This window comes from Saccostrea cucullata, unplaced genomic scaffold (genome assembly GCF_032062105.1).
Source record: "Saccostrea cucullata isolate Sc308-1 unplaced genomic scaffold, CSIRO_AGI_Scuc_v1 ctg2225, whole genome shotgun sequence".
NCBI classification, from domain to species: Eukaryota; Metazoa; Mollusca; class Bivalvia; order Ostreida; family Ostreidae; genus Saccostrea; species Saccostrea cuccullata.
This window is the reverse complement of record NW_026928018.1, coordinates 224,490-243,130: the sequence shown is the minus strand read 5'-3', so window position 1 is coordinate 243,130 and position 18,641 is coordinate 224,490. Positions and strand designations below refer to the sequence as shown.

General features: G+C 37.2%; 1 pseudogene; it reads left to right on the top strand.

Moving 5' to 3' along the window:
- Positions 1 to 10,254: 10,254 nt before the first annotated feature.
- Positions 10,255 to 16,888, top strand: LOC134276210 (uncharacterized; annotated as a pseudogene).
- The last annotated feature ends 1,753 nt before the right edge of the window (positions 16,889 to 18,641 follow it).

The window sequence follows — 18,641 nt, the reverse complement described above, 5'->3', positions numbered from 1 at the left end:
GTATCCAGAACTACCCGTTAACCTCTTTGGATCAGTTAGAATAGGTTATCTGTATAATATACCCTCGGAAATTTTTCAAAAAATTGAAATGTTAATTTAAAAATTCTAAATCCCTACTACTTACTTCGTGGTAGTTCATATTCTAATGCGAAAATATGTATTTTATAAATGTTGAATCGCCACATGCACCCGTTTGAAATACTATATTATCTATTAACACAGTTATGTTGTGCTGTGTTGAGATTCTTACTTTTTTTCAGAACCATTTCATGTGATTGATTTCAGTCAATCAACACAACGTGGGGATAAATTGTTTATTAGTTGATCAAACTGTGTGAAATTTCCAAGTCTGAATATTTGTTAGCTCACCTGAGCCGAAGGCTCAAGTGAGCTTTTCTGATCACATTTTGTCCGTCGTCCGTCCGTCTGTCTGTCTGTCCGTCTGTAAACTTTTCACATTTTCGACTTCTTCTCAAGAACCACTGGGCCAATTTTGACCAAACTTGGTACAAAGCATCCTTGGGTGAAGGGAAATTTAAATTGTTAAAATGAAGGGACATATCCCCTCGCAAGGGGAGATAATCAAGAAAAGACAAAAATAGGGTGGGGTCATTAAAAAATCTTCTTCTCAAGAACCACTGAGCCAGAAAAGCTGAAACTTATGTGAAAGCATGCTAGGGTAGGGTAGATATTAAATTGTTCAAATCATGACCCCCGGGGGAAGGGCGGGGCCACAATGGGGAATCAAAGTTTTACATAGAAATATATAGGAAAAAATCTTTGAAAATCTTCTTCTCAAGAACTACTGGGCCAGAAAAGCTGAAACTTATGTGAAAGCATCCTAGGGTAGTGTAGATATTAAATTGTTCAAATCATGACCCCCGGGGGAAGGGCGGGGCCACAATGGGGAATCAAAGTTTTACATAGAAATATATAGGAAAAATCTTTGAAAATCTTCTTCTCAAGAACTACTGGGCCAGAAAAGCTGCAACTCATGTGAAAGCACCCTAGGGTAGGGTAGATATTAAACTGTTCAAATCATGACCCCCGGGGGAAGGGTGGGGCCACAATGGGGAATCAAAGTTTTACATAGAAATATATATGAAAAATCTTTTAAAATCTTCTTCTCAAGAACTACTGGGCCTGAAAAGCTGAAACTTATGTGAAAGCATCCTAGGGTAGTGTAGATATTAAATTGTTCAAATCATGACCCCCGGGGGAAGGGCGGGGCCACAATGGGGAATCAAAGTTTAACATAGAAATATATAGGAAAAATCTTTGAAAATCTTCTTCTCAAGAACTACTGGGCCAGAAAAGCTGAAACTTATGTGAAAGCATCCTAGGGTAGTGTAGATATTAAATTGTAAAAATCATGATCCCCGGGGGAAGGGCGGGGCCACAATGGGGAATCAAAGTTTTACATAGAAATATATAGGAAAAATCTTTGAAAATCTTCTTCTCAAGAACTACTGGGCCAGAAAAGCTGAAACTTATGTGAAAGCATCCTAGGGTAGGGTAGATATTAAATTGTTCAAATCATGAACCCCGCGGGAAGGGGGGGGCCACAATGGGGAATCAAAGTTTAACATAGAAATATATAGGAAAAATCTTTGAAAATCTTCTTCTCAAGAACTACAGGGCCTGAAAAGCTGAAACTTATGTGAAAGCATCCTAGGGTAGTGTACATATTAAATTGTAAAAATCATGACCCCCGGGGGAAGGGCGGGGCCACAATGGGGAATCAAAGTTTTACATAGAAATATATAGGAAAAATCTTTGAAAATCTTCTCAAGAACTACTGGGCCAGAAAAGCTGAAACTTATGTGAAAGCATCCTAGGGTAGTGTAGATATTAAATTGTTCAAATCATGACCCCCGGGGGAAGGGTGGGGCTACAATGGGGAATCAAAGTTTTACATAGAAATATATAGGAAAAATCTTTGAAAATCTTCTTCTCAAGAACTACTGGGCCAGAAAAGCTGCAACTTATGTGAAAGCAACTTAGGGTAGTGTATATATTAAACTGTTCAAATCATGACCCCCGGGGGAAGGGTGGGGCCACAATGGGGAATCAAAGTTTAACATAGAAATATATAGGAAAAATCTTTGAAAATCTTCTTCTCAAGAACTACTGGGCCAGAAAAGCTGCAACTTATGTGAAAGCATCCTAGGGTAGGGTAGATATTAAATTGTTCAAATCATGACCCCCAGGGGAAGGGCGGGGCCACAATGGGGAATCAAAGTTTAACATAGAAATATATAGGAAAAATCTTTGAAAATCTTCTTCTCAAGAACTACAGGGCCTGAAAAGCTGAAACTTATGTGAAAGCATCCTAGGGTAGTGTAGATATTAAATTGTAAAAATCATGACCCCCGGGGGAAGGGCGGGGCCACAATGGGGAATCAAAGTTTTACATAGAAATATATAGGAAAAATCTTTGAAAATCTTCTTCTCAAGAACTACTGGGCCAGAAAAGCTGAAACTTATGTGAAAGCATCCTAGGGTAGGGTAGATATCAAATTGTTCAAATCATGACCCCCGGGGGAAGGGTGGGGCTACAATGGGGAATCAAAGTTTTACATAGAAATATATAGGAAAAATCTTTGAAAATCTTCTTCTCAAGAACTACTGGGCCAGAAAAGCTGCAACTTATGTGAAAGCAACTTAGGGTAGTGTAGATATTAAACTGTTCAAATCATGACCCCCGGGGGAAGGGTGGGGCCACAATGGGGAATCAAAGTTTTACATAGAAATATATAGGAAAAATCTTTGAAAATCTTCTTCTCAAGAACTACTGGGCCAGAAAAGCTGCAACTTATGTGAAAGCATCCTAGGGTAGGGTAGATATTAAATTGTAAAAATCATGACCCCCGGGGGAAGGGCGGGGCCACAATGGGGAATCAAAGTTTTACATAGAAATATATAGGAAAAATCTTTGAAAATCTTCTTCTCAAGAACTACTAGGCCAGAAAAGCTGCAACTTATGTGAAAGCATCCTAGGGTAGGGTAGATATTAAACTGTTCAAATCATGACCCCCGGGGGAAGGGTGGGGCCACAATGGGGAATCAAAGTTTTACATAGAAATATATAGGAAAAATCTTTGAAAATCTTCTTCTCAAGAACTACTGGGCCAGAAAAGCTGCAACTTATGTGAAAGCATCCTAGGGTAGTGTAGATATTAAACTGTTCAAATCATGACCCCCGGGGGAAGGGTGGGGCCACAATGGGGAATCAAAGTTTAACATAGAAATATATAGGAAAAATCTTTGAAAATCTTCTTCTCAAGAACTACTGGGCCAGAAAAGCTGCAACTTATGTGAAAGCATCCTAGGGTAGGGTAGATATTAAATTGTTCAAATCATGACCCCCAGGGGAAGGGCGGGGCCACAATGGGGAATCAAAGTTTTACATTGAAAAATATAGAACAAATCTTTTAAAATCTTCTTCTCAAGAACTACAGGACATGGAAAACTGAAACTTATGTGAAAGCATCCTTGGGTAGTGAAAACATTAAATTGTTAAAATCATGACCCCCGGGGGAAGGGCGGGGCCACAATGGGGAATCAAAGTTTTACATAGAAATATATAGGAAAAATCTTTGAAAATCTTCTTCTCAAGAACTACTGGGCCAGAAAAGCTGAAACTTATGTGAAAGCATCCTAGGGTAGGGTAGATATTAAATTGTTCAAATCATGACCCCCGGGGGAAGGGTGGGGCTACAATGGGGAATCAAAGTTTTACATAGAAATATATAGGAAAAATCTTTGAAAATCTTCTTCTCAAGAACTACTGGGCCAGAAAAGCTGCAACTTATGTGAAAGCAACTTAGGGTAGTGTAGATATTAAACTGTTCAAATCATGACCCCCGGGGGAAGGGTGGGGCCACAATGGGGAATCAAAGTTTTACATAGAAATATATAGGAAAAATCTTTGAAAAACTTCTTCTCAAGAACTACTGGGCCAGAAAAGCTGCAACTTATGTGAAAGCATCCTAGGGTAGGGTAGATATTAAATTGTAAAAATCATGACCCCCGGGGGAAGGGCGGGGCCACAATGGGGAATCAAAGTTTTACATAGAAATATATAGGAAAAATCTTTGAAAATCTTCTTCTCAAGAACTACTGGGCCAGAAAAGCTGCAACTTATGTGAAAGCATCCTAGGGTAGGGTAGATATTAAACTGTTCAAATCATGACCCCCGGGGGAAGGGTGGGGCCACAATGGGGAATCAAAGTTTTACATAGAAATATATAGGAAAAATCTTTGAAAATCTTCTTCTCAAGAACTACTGGGCCAGAAAAGCTGCAACTTATGTGAAAGCATCCTAGGGTAGTGTTGATTCTAAACTGTTCAAATCATGACCCCCGGGGGAAGGGTGGGGCCACAATGGGGAATCAAAATTTTACATAGAAATATATAGGAAAAATCTTTGAAAATCTTCTTCTCAAGAACTACTGGGCCAGAAAAGCTGCAACTTATGTGAAAGCATTATAGGGTAGGGTAGATATTAATCTGTTCAAATCATGACCCCCGGGGGAAGGGCGGGGCCACAATGGGGAATCAAAGTTTTACATAGAAATATATAGGAAAAATCTTTGAAAATCTTCTTCTCAAGAACTACTGGGCCAGAAAAGCTGCAACTTATGTGAAAGCATCCTAGGGTAGGGTAGATATTAAACTGTTCAAATCATGACCCCCGGGGGAAGGGTGGGGCCACAATGGGGAATCAAAGTTTTACATAGAAATATATAGGAAAAATCTTTGAAAATCTTCTTCTCAAGAACTACTGGGCCTGAAAAGCTGAAACTTATGTGAAAGCATCCTAGGGTAGTGTAGATATTAAATTGTTCAAATCATGACCCCCGGGGGAAGGGCGGGGCCACAATGGGGAATCAAAGTTTAACATAGAAATATATAGGAAAAAATCTTTGAAAATCTTCTTCTCAAGAACTACTGGGCCAGAAAAGCTGAAACTTATGTGAAAGCATCCTAGGGTAGGGTAGATATTAAATTGTTCAAATGATGACCCCCGGGGGAAGGGCGGGGCCACAAAGGGGAATCAAAGTTTAACATAGAAATATATAGGAAAAATCTTTGAAAATCTTCTTCTCAAGAACTACAGGGCCTGAAAAGCTGAAACTTATGTGAAAGCATCCTAGGGTAGGGTAGATATTACATTGTTCAAATCATGACCCCCGGGGGAAGGGCGGGGCCACAATGGGGAATCAAAGTTTTACATAGAAATATATAGGAAAAATCTTTGAAAATCTTCTTCTCAAGAACCACTGGGCCAGAAAAGCTGAAACTTATTTGCACATGGAAGGATCCTGGGGTAGTTGATTTCAAAATGTCTTAATTATGATCAGTGGGGTAGGGTGGGGATATATAATGTATTACAAGTGGGAAATCTGGTAAAGAACAGAATGGTCAAAGCTTCTCAGGTGAGCGATGTGGCCTATGGGCCTCTTGTTAAGTATTTATATACTGTTTATTACTTTATTAGAAGTAAACAAATGGATATTCACAAGTACAACTGAACCACAAGTAACAAGCAAAGACACAGAGAAAAGTAAGCCAATAGCACACCAAAACTATAACACAGATGTTACAATTGCATTACATAAAAATGTTACTCCATAACCTTTCTGTGAGTATGCGTGTGTGATCAACCATTATCACTGTACCAGAAGAGGAATACATCTTAGAACATGATGAGGTTATCAGCCAGCAAGTCATTCTACACTGGATTATTAATTCAACAGTACAAACTTCCCGCTTCCACAATTGAGAATTTATGGCCCCAGGTTCAGGGGGTCTGGTGTTAGGGTGGGGCTCTATTGATTGTATAGTGAAAATGAATTAAATGTTTGAAAATCTTCTCCTCTGCTCCTGGGTATTAAATAAACTAAGCCAAAATTGTGAATGTTATGGCCCTAAGGTCAGGGGTTCTGGTAATAGGGTGGGGCTCTATTGATTATATAGTGGAAATGCATTATTTCTTTGAAAATCTTCTTCTCTGCTCCTGGGTATTAAATAAACTAAGTACATGGTTATTATGAGCAAGAGTGCCACTTCCACAATTGTGAATTTTATGGCCCCAGGGTCAGGGGTTCTGGTGTTAGGTTTGGGCCCTATTGATAATATAATGAAAATGCATAAATTCTTTGAAATTCTTCTTATCTCCTCCTTTGTATTAAATAAACTTACTGTATATAGTTATGATGAGCAAGAATGCCTCTTCTAAAATTGTGATTTTTAAGGCCCAAGGGTCAGGGATTCTGGTGTTGGGGCGGGACTGATAGAGATTATATAGTGAAAATGCATTATTTCTTAAAACATCTTCTCTGCTTCTTGGTATTAAAAAAATTAAGCACATAGGTATGATGAGCAAGAGTGCCTCTTCCAAAATTGTGAACTCTATGGCCCCAGGCTCGGGGGTTATGGTGTTAGGGCGGGGCTCTTTTGAATATATTGTACTGCACTGAGACGTATGCTACTAACCAAGGCGACACTTTGAGTTTTCCCTCTGAGATGTCTGTTACAGTCCCCGTCGAAACTTCGAGCAATTTCAATGAGATGTCAGACGTAAAATTAATAAACAATTCCATGAATACAACTACCCTCATTCTAGGAACGATTAATAACTAGAACACTGACCTGTCAGCAAGAGCCCTACTGAGGGATAGAAATGTGTGCAGCTCATGGAATGAGAAATTTAATTGAAACAGGGTATTATTTTATATAAACTCGAAATAATTATAAGCTTCAGAATTAAATAAAATGTCGGTTTTTAATGTAGACCATATATGTGGATCGTAGAAGCAGTTTTCCTGTTGAAATTTGCCGTAGAACCTTTTCTATATAATGTAGAAGAATAAATCATGTTGAACTGGGTCTTTTCTTGTATATGAAATGTGTTTAATTTATGTACTTTTATAAATTTTTTAAATTAAGTCTTCTTTGTTCTTTATTTTGTACTGGGGGTGTATGTGTCTACCTTTAAATGCTTGTTGAAAATTGTTCTACTTTCTGTAGTCGCACCGGGCACGGACTACCCATGCGTCCAATTCAAATTTGCCTACTAGCGATTTCATAAAGAAATAACTCACGAAAATACATACCAATACATATACATGCCAACCAGAAATTCGTTGGCAAACAACAATAAGTTCTGCAGGTAAATTAATGTATACTTCTTTGTTTCGCTATTTTACTATAGCTGAATGTCCAAAGTTTGTGACTTGTGACTGTTTTCACCTCTGTGTTTTCCCTTTATTTCGAAGAAAAGGGTTAAAGATGAGTTGTTACAGGCTAAGAGTTGATGTTTATGAACAGAATCTCTGTTGACCTTACAACTACATGTATTATTTTTTTCAGTCTTTGATTTCTAAGCGACATTTGTATCAACTGAAGCAGTTAATTTGGCCAGTAGCCAGTTTTAGGGAAACACTGTAAACTTTTATTTATTTCACAGATTCAACACTACATATTTCTGGAAGTGACAGTGACTGTAGTGATGTCTATCCCATGCTGAATGTAGAAAACGTTACTGAAGAGGAGAAAGTTTCAAGTTCAATGCAGGAATTAGGATTAAATAGATTGATTGTATATTGTTTAATGTCCCTCTCGAGAATTTTTCACTCATACGGAGACGCCACCGTATGCCAGTGAAGGGTTTCAAATTTTGACCTTTACTCGGCACCCGGGGCCATTGAGCAATGAGGTATCTTTATTGTGCCAGCGCCTGCCGCTGACACGGGGCCTCGGTTTTTAAGGTCTCATCCGAAGGACCCGCAACTTTCACATCAAAGTGCCGAGCGCACGGCGAAGGAACAGTTGCTACCCATTTTAACGACTCAGTCAGTCGCGGCCGAGATACGAACTCATGACCTCCCGATAACGGAGCGAGCGCTCTACCGACTGAGCTACCGTGAAGGGTAGGATTAAATAGAGAAGGAAAACATGATTACCAGAAGTTGCATGCCTGTTTATTTTGCGGGAAATTGGATTTGAAGATAAGTAGACACCTTCTAACTCACCACCAAGAAGAACAGGATGTAGCAAAACTTCCAGCAGAATCAAAGAATAGAAATTCTACCTCTCAAAGACGCAGGGAAAAAGAACTGGATTCCTTGAGAAACATGGGTGATCTTTTATATAATGTAGAACAATTGCTTAAAAATTTTAAGAAGGGACCCCTGATTGTTGCTAGAAGACCAATAGGTGGAAAACACGCCCTGTCAGATTACCTGCCATGCAAGTTTTGTTTAAGATTTTATTTTAAAAGGAGAGCTCTGGAGGCACTGCAAAACCTGTCCTTTTATGGGAGAAACTTTGAGCAATTTCTACAAAGATATGGATGAGGTCAAAGGAGTGCCACAATTTAGAAAAGCTGGTCAACTTCTCCTTGAAGGTACTATCGGACCAAAAAGCATCAGTGATAAGGAAAAGAGGGACTTTTACCATTTTGTTGCTAATGCTCTTACAGAGGATGAAGTTGGGAAAGAAGTCTTGAAAGATAACAGCCTTCTAGAGTTAGGAAATAATTTATTTGAAAAATTAGGCAAACAGCGTGCATCAGAAGTGAGGTACAGGTTGCGCTTTCTAGCAAGGTTAAAAGGTTAAATGAAAGATCGGAATGTTTCACATGGACGAGATATGAGCTCGTACATTAGACCAGAAAATTATGACATGTTTTTGGAATGTACCAAGGAGTTGGTTGTGGTGTGTGAAGAAAGGAGTTTAAATGGTGTTAAAATATTCACGAAACCAGAAATGGGGGAAAAAAATGGGCATTTGATCAGGCGCATGGCAAATTTTAAGATTGGAAAGGCCATCAAAGAGAAGGACACAGCTGCAAGACAAGAGGCTACAGATTTCATTGCTTTACATGAGGTGGAGTGGACAGAAAAAATTTCCAGTATTGCACATCAAACTACTAAAGAGCAACGATTCAACAAAAAAGACAGGCTTCCTGTAACCGAAGACTTGATTATTATGCAGAGATTTCTTGACACAAAGTTGAGGGAGTACACAGTACTTCTTAACAGAGAAAACCATGTCAAATTGGAGGAAAATTCTACTTTGCAAAGTGCAATCTTTCAATTTCCGAAGGGGAAATGAAGCCTCAAAGATGTTATTAGCAAAGTTTGTGGAAAGAGGCAATTGGAGGCAGTGTAATAGCGAGATAGTCAACACATTGCAGACACTTGAGCAAGAAATTGCTAAACTGTATGAGTTACATATTTAAAAGTAAATTTCAAATGCGCCTTTAAAATAAACTATGATGAAGAAGAATCTGCTGATAAAAGCAATTGACATCTTTATGTTTCAGCATGGATCTAGTAGAAGTTATTGGGAAGCAAAATAGAAAAGTCCCAATTCTCCTTACACCGTCCGTAAGAAAAGGGATCGATCTATTGCTGGCGACTAGAGAGGAAGTTGGCATTTCTTTGAACAATCCTTACGTCTTTGAAAAGTTACTTAGATATAAATAATTGTTAGGTCAGCTTTAATCTGTGGAACTAAAAATCAATAGTGCATACATATATATTTATTTAATGTATGTTTGTGTTCCATTTTGATCAAGGGGGAAGAAAGTTTCATACGAGGAGCTGATGCACTGAACTATGTTATAGATCAAGTAGAACTAAAACATCCACAATACATCAAGTTTCCAAAAATGAGAAAATATTTGGCCACTGTTGTACAAGTATAATTTTCTGTATTTTATTTTGAGTATAACACTATTTAAAAGATATTAGTTCTATTCAATCTGATGTTTTGATGCCCACAGAAAAATCACTCAGGAATTGGAATGAGTGTGTATATGATATTCATCATTTGTTTGTCTATATAATTTAAATAAAGGTTTAAACAAAGTAATATGAATTCCCTCTCTTGTATGGTTCAAAAGTTAAAACCAAGGTTTAAGTCAAATGTTTAGCTCACCTGAGCGGAAGGCTTGATTTTTTCTGATGATTTCCTAGACTGTGTGCTCAGGTGAGAAATGTGACCCATGGGCCTGTTGTTTTTTTTTTTTTTTAGAACAACCGATTTCCGAAATGCAATGTGTGAACAGATATCAAAATTAAACTTGGGGAAACCAGAGATGTACGAGAAAGAACGGTGCTTAAAAAGAAAAGACACAATCATCTTAAACTGCAGAAGTAAGTCAAAAGAGTTGTTAAAGCTTTCACAAAATTTCATCTATAAAAATCTTTCCCTTTTTCCTTAATATTTTTGTATAGACATGAATATTATTTGCATCAGCGAATATGTTTCCAAACAAATATTTATCCCTCATCATCGACGGGATGGATCAGAGCAAGACTTCCCTACCCCATTTCGTCCATGCTAGTAAATTCTCGTCTACCATGTGGAAGTTAAATGTACATGTAATAGGCGTTATTGTTCATGGGATAGGAAGTTATGGAATTTTTTTTACCTGTTCTAATACAGGTAAGTTACATCTCCAAACAAGCCTGCCTTATAATTAAAAAGATGTATAATCTGTATATCGAAGTTTTCTATTCGTATAATAATTTGCAGTCATTCTATAAACCTTACAATTTCTATTCATCTGTGTGTGCTCTATTCCATGAAAAATTCTATACCTGACACCCTTTACAATCAAATGGATAACTGTGTAAGGGAGAATAAAACCAGGTAAATGATCGTTGGCGATCAGAAGTGGATGAAAATATGGACATATATATTATAAAATAAAAAGACGCATCAAGTTACGCATATAAACCTTCCACCAAAATACCAATCGTTTTTTATACTATTTTTGCAGATATTTATCAGGTTTTCTGTGTTACCTGGTTTAGATTGGCCTTTTTAGAAAGATCAAAATTTCGTTTTTAATGGTCGGTCATACACATGAAGATATAGATCAGGTTTTCTCTAAGTAAAAAATTTTTCTAATTGGTGTTACATGTACATATCACTTAACTTATTAACAACATTGATTCTCAAAAATATATTAATACAGTTGGGCCACGGTAATCCGAACACTTTAATGTAGGTTTGGATATATACCATTTGAAATTAATACATACAACGCATACACACATGTACAAAAGATCCGTGCCAATATTTTTATTATTTTTTCAGATTAAGTCAATGGCTATGTAGCCATGCGGCCTTAACTATAGCGAAGCTCATGAATGTTTTGAGGCTTGTTATACACCAAGGACACATAATGTTAAAACAAACAAGTCAGAAATGAACAGTATTAGACTTGTTACGGGTTTTCTTTTAATGACTTTCAAACATGATACAATGAAAAAAAGGGTGAGCAAGCTCACATACCCCACGCTCCCCCAAACTGAAAGTGCTAAAATCCTGGGAAAATAAGAGATGTTTGTAAAACACTTATGCCCCCTCCCCCCAAATTGGAATTTTTCCATGTCCAAAAGAGCAAAAACGGCTCTATGTTCCTAAAAGAGAACTTGACCTAGACATTCATCTGATAAATCTGTACACTAAATTTCATTTCAATTTGTGCAGCGGTTTGGAAGAAAATGAACGGAAAATGCAAAAAATTGGAATTTTTCTAAGTCCAAGGGGCATAACTCTCTCAAAAATGGTGCGATCGTATCCAAAACAGGACTTGACTTAGATATTCATCTGTATACCAAATTTCATTTCTGTATGTGCAACAGTTGCGAAGAAAATGAACGGAAACTGCAAATAATTGGAATTTTTCTAAGTCCAAGGGGCATAACTCTCTCAAAAATGGTGCGATCGTACCCAAAACAGAACTTGACCTAGATATTCATCTGATATATCTGTATACCAAATTTCTTTTCAGTATGTGCATTGGTTGTGAAGAAAATGAACGGAAACGAAGTGGACCGACAGACCGACCGACAAACAGCAGCAAAGCAATATGCCCTCCCTTCTTCGAAGGGGGGCATAATAATAAAGGAATCGGAATGTCCCGGCAATATGCACATCTACACATTGTGTCCTAAATAGCTGCAAAGTCTGACGAAAATCTGTGCAGCGGTTTATGAGGAGTTGCGTTGACAAACTGTTCATCTCTATATTCAAGATATGACTAGATATCGAAGATGAATAGTGTGGAAATTCCCGGATAAAATAAAGGTATCAAAATATCATATCAAAATATAATAATATGGACTTTTTGTTGCACAGGCACTTCGGAGAGTGAGGTACTTTTGTACTTTGAAAATTGAAATTCCCTTTACACCTTGGCAGAACCTTGATGACATTTTTAAAATTATTTATCTTAAAGTAGTCTACGTGTAAGTTATATTAAAATTAGACCAAACTGAAGGGATAGTAGGGTTTTAAAACAATTTCACAGAAAAGTCTATTTTTAGTAACCACGGCAACATCGATCATCGAATTTACAAACCGATGCATTAAATTAAGTATCTGAATGCAGTTGATTTGTAGGCCAAGTTATATTGAAATCAGACCAAAGCTGTAACAGGAGGAGCGTTTTTAAAAATTGTTTAGACAGACAGACGGACAGGCACATTACTATTGCATAAGCTCTTCTGGTCTATGACTTGATCAGCCCCTCACTGTGTACAAACTGCGTCATTTTTGCAAGATGACGTCAAATTGACAAGTGCATTGCGACGCAGCACAGGTAAGGTTACAAAAAGGAGGCGGAGCCTAATTTGTACGGGAAAACTTGACTATGACATCATACACAATATACGTCATACAACATTTCTTTAAAATACCACAAAATGAGATTATCCGCTAATTTAACCAGTAAGAAATCATCAAACTACATAAAAACTTACTACAGGGTGTTGTTTTGTAGTTAGTTAAATCCCACATAACAAGTTATAAAGAAGTCACTGATCAATATGACGTCATTTCTTACAACGTGACGTAGTTTGTATGCATTGAGAGACAGATCAAGTAATATTTTCTCAACAAAATATGTATTCTCTAATTAAATAAAATATAATTTACAGATATTCCTTGGGCCAATAACTTGAATTTAATGTCTTCTTCACTATTTTATTAATATATTTTCTGTACATTACGTATTTAATTGACACTGCCGTATCTTTGTATGCAAGTACATCGGAGGGTAATGTGGGGGGTCTTAATAAATCGATCTAGTGCAAGGGCATACACTCTATGGATCAAAGTAAGCTTTTACATTTCAACTATAGAACTATTAAAGTGTCTGAAAAGTGCTGCGATCCTGATGAAATCTTAAAAACAATTTAATTATATCAATATTTCATGCCGCTGACCAGCAACAAATATAGCATTCGGTCAAACAAGTATTATTTTAACAATGAAATTGCAGAATTTAGACAGGATCGCAGCACTTTTTAAAAACTACAATGCGTGTTGAAAATATTTATATGCTAAACTTGGAAATTTAAGTTGGTTATGCCCTTACACTAGTGATATTTATATGTAATATCAATACTTCAAGTCAATGTGCTAAAATCGCGTGACTGCCGCATCACGTGACTAGTCTAAATATAAAATATAATCGTCCTCGATATGTATTTATTAATCATAATTACAATTACAGTGCTCCAGATAAGGTGCGTATTTGCAGAAATACGCAATAAATTTTACAAAATACGCATTGAAAATCAAAATAGAGCGTACAATTACGCATTAGCAATCATAGATACGCATTACACCACGAAAGTACTGCGTACAACAAGTTGAAGAAGACAGGTACATGTACGACTTACTTAATGATACGAACTGAGCTTAACTCAGTGTTTGATTTTTCTCAAAACGGAAGTACACATTTTAAAGCCTTTTAGTGACCAGGAATATTCTAGTAATGACGATTAAAATCTCCATTTCGGGAGGAAGAATCGGAGATATAGGTTAAAATCAATTTCTATGTAGAAAGACTATGCACTAGGCATATTTTTTTTTGTTTATTATGGGTTCACAGCCAATTTTTTATCTCTCTCAACTTGCCAAATTTATGAAGATTCTTTCAGTTTACTGTTGATATGATATCTTGAATGAAGAAAAAGTTATCTGTGTCTCTGACTCTGTGGCACAGTGTATTTTGACCTACTGTATAATCTTCCTTGTCAAAAAAGAATGCTTCCCAATCTTAGCAAAATGTCTTGTTGGTATGTACAAAATTTATTTCAATACATGCAGGAACTGAGCTTTGAAGTTTTTTTCCCTCTTCAAAAACTCATACTTCTATTACAAGGTCAAAACATTTCTATATAAACAAAATACTCTTCAATCATTTTGCTGAAAATCAAAATCTGCATTGATTTGAAAATCAGGGAGTAAATACACTTTGGGGTAAAAAATTATCTGTAGCTCTGCAATTATCCGATATAAATGTACTAAAAATAATCGCCATCCCGATTACGAATACATTTTTAAATACAAAATTTAGTCGATATTTCCATTGCGCACCTTAACTGTACTGCGGATCGATGCATCGTTTATATACTGTTGTGTGGGATTTAACAAACGAGAAATCTGCATGTTATAGTAAGATTGTATGTACTATACAGCTATCCAGCTGTTTGAAACAGCAAATAATTTCATTTAGTGGTATTTTGAAGACCTTATGTTTGACGTCATAGTAAACATTCCCGTACAAACAAGACCCTGCCTCCTTACCATAACCTTAAAACTGTGCTGCGCATTTCCGCGATCGACCCTGTGTAAATCTCAGGCTGACGTTGGTTCCATTTCATAAAAAAATATGTCCTGAGCGACAGCCATGGTGCACTGAGTAGACATTTCAACTACATACAACAATGACCGAAGTCATTGGAAACGAATGCACCTGGGCCGAAGCGGACATAGAGGTCAGGACCTTGTTGAGAATGATTTCAACAACCCGTCTAACTAGTACAGTATAATATTCAAGGTGGCGAAGGCAAACTATCTGAGGAACCGTGACAGTTCATCTTGCTAAAAAGTGAGAAAGGCCAACAAGAAACTTAAACCTAAAAATACTAAAGCTGAAAAAATCAAATTAAATGTAACTTTGCTATAGAATTCACAGGCAGACCCACTTAAGAAATAAATCAGGCACAAATAAAATGCACAGGCCATGCAAACTAAGAAGATATGTCAGTGATGTTATTATTTTCTGTTACATGGGTGAAAATGCTTTATGCAAAAACTCTCTTTAGTAATCAAGGGTGGAATAAAAAATTAGCCGTTTTAAGTGCTTACCTTGATGAAGACTTAAGGGCCACTGCAAGGATTTTCTGGGCCTGAGTCTATCGGCAGCTTGCACCGTCAATACTTAATAAATATATTCTGAAAACCATTTTTTTTGAAGAAAAAAAAAAACCCTTCGTTTCCTACCCCCGTGTAAACATAAATATTAGATGTGTCTTTTTATCAATAAAATCATCGAGGCTAAATGAATCGTTCGGATGTCTTGTGTCATATTAGCAAATCATACGGGTAACAGTACCTAGTTCCCCAGGACAGTGTCACATGTTTGTCTCACAGTGCGTACTGTTGCGGCAAAGATGGCGTGTTCATAAGGTGTTACTGTTATAGGCGTCAAAGTAATTTGGCTGACAAAGAAAGGTTAAAACCTGCGTTGACGAAGGAAGTGCAGAGAAATAAATCCATCTATCTCAAATTCAAGACATGTTCGTCATTATATAGGTGCTCGCTATCCTAAATCATCATCCTGGGGAAAAAATGGATTTCATTATAAATAGAAAGTAGAGAATGTAGTTATTGTAAATTTTACATGTATGTAACTGATAATGAACTGATAAATATTTACAAAATCATACCATAATTTACCGAGTAGCTGTTCATTATTAGATAATATGGGAAAGAGAAGACTACAATATCTGTCCAAATTTCGGTTCAAGAAAAGAAGTATACCACATATCAAAGGATCCAAGTGTCAAAACGATGGAACTAAAACAGCAGAAGAACCTCGACCAGATAGACATGAAAATAAGTTTACCGACATTCTCTAACAATGTCCAGACCATGCAAATTTGTGATGCAAAGATAAAGGACAGTGGTTTGATGATTTTAAGGCCAAGAGAAAGTGAGGTACGAGCTATGGACAGTCATAATGATGCAGTACATAGTCTTATCATCTCTCCAGTGCTCAAGCTGTGGATACCAAAGTCAGTAGCAGAAGTTAAATGAGGAAGTATAATCTACCTGACCAGGAAGGAAGGCTTCTCGGTTCAATGTAGTCGTATCCTGAGGACGTATGGGCACCAGCCTGACCACGGAGGGGATGAGAGGAATTCTACTGATTGTAAATGTCCACCAGCTTCAGCTGGCTCCAAGCAAGCTTTAAAGACTCTGCTAGTAAAGTGGGGAATAAAGCTAGTTCTGTGAAAAGGTATAGTATGAATAATATATGAAAATCATTGTAACAAAATGACTCTGAATGTGGACTTCCTGATAATTCACCAATTCGCTTAGAGGGGGATTCCACTTCAGGCAGATACACAGGTAACTTCTACTATGTGTGAAAATGTTACTAGTGAGGAAAAAGTATTTCAGTGTTTTTTGGCAATACGTCATGTTCATTGTAAGAAGGGAGAATAATTGACAGGAAAAGGCGAACAAGTCACCTGTCCCGGCACAATGAATGCACTTCAAATCTTTACACAACAGACAAACACTGGTAATGAGAAACAGTGCACTGCTAAATGCATAGAAACTAAACAAGGATGAAACTCCTCTTCCTATAGAGGGAGACAGTGCAGCGTCACAGGGAGCATCTGTAAAACAAGGAAAAACCACCGAAAACCTGAAGGACCTGAGGAACTTTTTCGAATCACATAGGAAGGAACCAGTAAAGACCCGCTACGGTGAGCGCATGTTTCCAGGCTGTACCAGAGCAGACATAGTATCAGCTAAAACGATTCGCGCTGGACATATATAACAAGAGGCCCATGGGCCACATCGCTCACCTGAAAAGCTTTCTTCCTTGTAATACGTATTGTGACCCCACCCTACCTCACTGATCATAACTTAGACAATTTGTAATCTACACTTCCCCAGAATGCTTCCACATAAGTTTCAGCTTTTCTGGCCCAGTGGTTCTTGAGCAGATTTTTAAAAATTTTTCCAATATACAGCTGTACTTCTATGTAAAATTTTGATTCCCCATTGTGGCCTCGCTTAACCCCCGGAGGTCATGATTTGAACAATTTAGAACTACACTACCCTAGGATGCTTCCACACAAGTTTCAGCTTTTCTGTTGAGAAGATTTTCAAAGATTTTTCCTGTATATTTCTATGTAAAACATTGATTCCCCATTGTTGCCCCGCCCAAACCCTGGAAGTCATCATTTTAACAATTTATAAGCTACACTATCCCAGGATGCTTCAGCACAAGTTTCAGCTTTTCTGATCCAATGGTTCTTGAGAAGAAGATTTTCGAAGATTTTTCCTAAATATTTCTATGTAAAACTTTGATTCAGTTAGCACTATGGAAGAAGTAGGGTGTGAAGAAGATGACGGCATCACTATTATGACAGATACTCGCCATGGATAGGGAAAAAATGCAAAAGATTCCAGCATTGTTGCTGTTGGCGAAAAAACACATCGTGTCGTCAAATAAGAACACGTCACCAATCAAGATGACCATGTCTCTCAAAGACATGAAAAGATTGGAACTGAAATAATTTATGACTTTCTTGGTGAACAAGTCGTAAGATGTATAAAAGTACATATTCACGATCGAAATTTGTCAATCAATAAATTGGTGAATACAAAGGAAACATTCTCAATCAAAATGATTCCTGACATGGCGTTAAACCAATAAAGGAGAAAATCAAAAAAGTCTCTAGCGGACCAACATATTCAAAGGACAAAACCTGATCAGAACATATACAAGACAAAATCGAGCAAGTAGCAACTCACTGTCTTTGGGCATTGCGAAACTGTGATCAAGACCAAGAAAAATAAAAGAACCTTTTATTGAACACATTGGAACACTTTAAAGGAAATCACAGTGATTGTCATTCCTCTTCAAGATATAAAATGGAGAAAAAAACATGAACCCCTCTGGGTTGGTTTAGTTGACAAATTTTCTGAAAAACTAATACGCAACATTATTGTGAGCTCAAATTTGTACAAGCATCCCGGAGATTATGTTTTAGCAAAAGACACATATTCGTATGTGGAAAGTTTCAATAACACAATGAACATTTTCCAAGACAAAACGATAGCATTTGGAGACAACATATACAGAGTCAGATTCTATGTAGTTATTTGTCATTGGATTGAGAATGTAGATAGAGAGTGCACCTCTGTGTGGAACCCGAGAAGACGTGATACACAAAGGGGGTAAAAATGCACAAAGCCCCAACATATAAATACAGAGATAACATCTGGAAGAGACAAATAGCTGCTCTGTTTTAAAAAGTGCTCATAACCAAAAATTACGCGGAGATAAATAAGAGAAAAGTAAGGTCATACGACACATTCCACAAATTTGTATTCTAAATCTCTTAATTTTGGGAAAAAAATATTCAGTAATGTGATCATTTTGTGATTTCTACACTGTTAATATGCTTTTTTTTTTTTTAAATATAAATACACCTAAAGAATTCTGATTTTGGCTATCCAGAAGATTACCCATAAGGAGTACATAAGAAACTTCACCCTCCGGCATCTTGTTCAAATGCCTG